Raw genomic sequence first — 3,952 nt, 5'->3', positions numbered from 1 at the left:
GGGATTGCTTGCCCCATCTTTTTTTTGGGGGGGGGGTCCGGTCATGGGGTCTGAACTCTGGGCCTGGGCGCTGTCCCTCAGCTCTTCAGCTCAAGGCTAGCGCTCTACCACTTGAGCCACAGTGCCACTTCCGGCTTTTTTCTTTTTGCTTATGTAGTGCTGAGGAATTGAACCCAGGGCCTCTGGCATGCAAGGCAAGTGCTCTACCACTGAGCCACCATCCCAGCCCTGCTTGCCCCATCTTTGAAGTCAATACTGTAGCCAAAGAAATGTGATAGGGTTTTTGACATTAACCCAGGTCAAGTGCCCTATCCTGAGTCAAGTAACCCACTCTAGGAGCACAGGGATGGAGAGGAGAAAGTGGTTGGGATCACAGGGAGATGCCAGAAGAAAGAGGAACCTCACACCTATAATCCTAGCTACTCAGAAGGCTGAGATATGAGGATCACAGTTCAAAGCCAGACTTGGCAGGAAAGTCCACAAGACTTATCTCCAATTAACTATTAAAAAGCCAAAAGTGAAGCTATGGCAAATAGTCCAGCCTTGATAAGGAAGGAAAAAAAGGCAGGGGGCACTGGGAGACAGCAAAGGAAGGCGTGACATTGTCCAAAAAGAAATGTACTTTTTACCTGATATATGTAACTGTTACCCCTCTATACATCACCTTTCTTCCTTCCTTCCTTCCTTCCTTCCTTCCTTTCTTTCTTCCTTTCTTTCTTTCTTCCTTCCTTCCTTTCTTCCTTCCTTCCTTCCTTTTTCTTTCTTTCTTTCTTTCTTTCTCTCTCTCTCTCTCTCTCTCTCTCTCTCTCTCTCTCTCTCTCTCTCTCTCTCTCTCTCTCTCTCTCTCTCTCTCTCTTTCTTTCTCTCTTTCTTCTTTTTGTTGGTCACGGGCTTGAACTCTGGGCCTGGGCACTGTCCCTGAGCTCTTCAGCTCAAAGCAAGCACTCTACCACTTGAGTCACAGCACCACTTCCAGCTTTATCTGTTTATGTGATGCTGAGGAATCAAACCCAGGGCTTTCTGCATGCGAGGCAAGCACTCTACCACTAAGCCACCTTCCCAGCCCTGTATATCACCTTTATAAAAACAAATAAAAACAAAAATATATATTTTTGAAGGTTAAAAAAAAGAAAGCTAAGGCAGCCCTGAGTTCAAGCTCAAATACCAGCATAGAGAAATAAAAATAAAAATACAATAAAAATAGACACAATCAAAGCACCCACTTTACATAGGATTTTGTTAGTAAGGGTGACTTGGAATGTAAAGTCCTAGCAGCAGAGGGAATACTAGTAAATGTGGATGGTTTTGTAATTTTAGCTAGGGGATTAAACATGGGGAAAGCAGAAATCCTGACTTTTTGGCCTTGTTCACCAGCCACATTGAGATGCTCAGATAAACAAATGTCTAATGGCATCTTCCTCTCCACTACTTCCTAATGGCTGTGTGTGGTGCTGGGGGTTCTCTGCTCTCCGCCACACCCCTCAGAGTGGCAGGCGCCAGGGCCAGGCTATTGTTGTGGCTGAGACTCTTTCCCAAAACGGAAAGCTTTGAATTACAGGGGAGTTGTGGCTGGGATCTCAGGCTCACCAGAGGCCGGCCCAGCAAAGGGGCTCCTCCCTAAGGGGACAGCCTTCTCTTCTCCTAACACCCTTTTTTCAGCATGCTGTCTTTTTTCTAAGCACCCCAAACCTTTCCCAGCCCTCAGCCACCCCTCACTTGCCCTCGGTGAGCCCCCAGATCCTGCTGTCTTCTAGGACTAAGATTCCCCCACCTCCAACTGCATCAGAAATCCCCTTGGGTTCAACACAGGTCTAACCCCCTGCTTTGAAGTCCTACCACTCCCCAGCAAAACAAATTGCCGCCTGCCCTTGTGTCACCTGTTTTATCCATGGCTGTGTCTGAGCAGCACTGATTTCTCATTTGGGATGGACCCTGCTGCTGCGCCCCCCCCCCCATCCCTTTTTTCCACTCCCCCCTCCCAAGTTCCTGAGCAGACCCGGTGACTCGGACAAGTGTTTGAAATGATTTGCACTCAGCAGCTGAGAATAAGGCGGGGATGGGGGGTTGGGGGAGGGATGGTCAAAGGTTCAAGAAGGTGCCAAGGTGGATAGATGAAGATGCCCTTTGGGGAGCAGCCCTGAGGCCCCAGATGCTTTCTCACACCCACAGATGCATACACATCCATCACACTCTTCCCATTGGAGGTGAGGATGTGCCTGGAGGTTGTGGCACGCACGCCCAATGAGTGCAGAGTCAGGGTTAGAATGGGGTGACTGTGACCTGGCCTGCAGGCTGCAGGGAACCGCGGCTCCTTTGGTACAATGTGGGTGCACAATGTGGGTGCAGGGTCTGAGGCCTGATCCAAAGGGACTCCTCAGCCCATTATTCCCAGCACTGACCAGAGCTGCTCCCCATGGTCCTGCACCCGCCTCCTGAGAGTAGCTAGTTCTGACTCAGGCCCATTCCCAGCCCATCAAGGTGATCCGGGAATGGGGTCAGAAACAGGAAGGAAACAGCCCTCAGATTTGGCCTCCCGCTGGCCCCAGGTTCTGGCTCTAGGGCCGGAAGGAGTCACTTAAAGGATCTCCCCAGGGACCCATGACCAGAAGCAGAGAGGATCCGGCTCTGGGCAAGTGTGGCTGAGAGCTGGGGCCAGTGGGCAGACAGATGAACCCATCCTCCATCCTCCCAGCCCCCTCTCTCCTCCCTCCCTTGGCTTACCCAGAAAGCCCAGCCATTTGCCCTCTCCCCCACTCCCCACCCTGCCAGTGTGGTCCAGGGCCTGGGCCTGTGTTACAGATCTCTCTTCATTGGCATCCTAAGACTAGGAGGTACTGGAAACAAGCTTCTCAAGCCCTCCCCCACCCCATCAAGATCCCTGAGGACAGAACTGGGTCACCACCCTGATTATGGCTCCCAGTGGGATAGGAGTTGTCTCTCCTCTTTGAGCACTTCTATGGGGAAGCAGAGCCACTTCTTGAAGCTTAGAGGACAAGTTACCCATCCGGGTAGCACTGTGTTGCACCCCCTGGGTCCTCTCTTCCTGTAGTCTAGCATCTATCCTCCATGCCCAGAACAGAGCTGTGAAGGGGCCCCTGCCTTCCCTTCCACCCAACCCGGATGCTCCATTAAGACCAAAGGGATGGAAGGGGGGGGGTGTCAGTCAGATACCACAGCCCCAGCCTCCCCCTGGCAGGCCAGGTTTCCTGCCATTGACAGCATCCCAGCTGGACCCAGCTCAGCCACCTCCTGCTTAACCCCTTCTGGCCCAGACAACTGCAACTGGCCTGCATCCCACCTACATCTGTAAATTTTCCAGAAGGAAGATACCATTTCCTTGGATTACTTTGAATAGTTGAATGAAGTAATTAAACAGCCTCTGACGTATATCAATCTCCAATAAAAGTGCACTATTAATCCTTATTGCCTGAGTGTAGGCTAAATTGTTTCCCCTCCCCAGACACTTCAGCTGCAAATGCAAAAAATTAATAAAACCCACTTCCCAAAGACAGTCCTCTAGGGATTGTGACAATGTACTTAAAAAAAAAAAGTGTGTGTGTAGCCAGGCACCAGTGGCAACTCAGGGCGATGAGATCTGAGGATCGAGGTTCAAAGCCAGCCCAGGTAGGAAAGACCCTGAGACTCCTATCGCCAATAAACCACCAGAAAACCAGAAGTGACGCTGTAGCTCAAGTGGTAGTGCGCTTGCCTTGAGCTGAAGAGCTGAGGGACAGCACCCAGGCCCAGAGTTCAAGCCCCACGACCGACAAAAAAAAAAAGAAAAAGTGTGTGTGTGTGTGTGTGTGTGTGTGTGTGTGTGTGTGTGTGTGTGTGTGTGTGTGTGTGTGTGTGTGTGTGTACTAGAGCTAGAACTCAGGGCCTTGTCCTCTCTCCATTGGCTCTTTTTTGTTTTTCCCCCTTTCACCACTGCTGGCTTTTTTGGATGATTCAT

This window comes from Dipodomys merriami, unplaced genomic scaffold, assembly GCF_024711535.1.
Source record: "Dipodomys merriami isolate MVZ:Mamm:240054 unplaced genomic scaffold, mDipMer1.0.p SCAF_28, whole genome shotgun sequence".
NCBI classification, from domain to species: Eukaryota; Metazoa; Chordata; class Mammalia; order Rodentia; family Heteromyidae; genus Dipodomys; species Dipodomys merriami.
Note: the sequence above shows the minus strand (reverse complement) of the source record.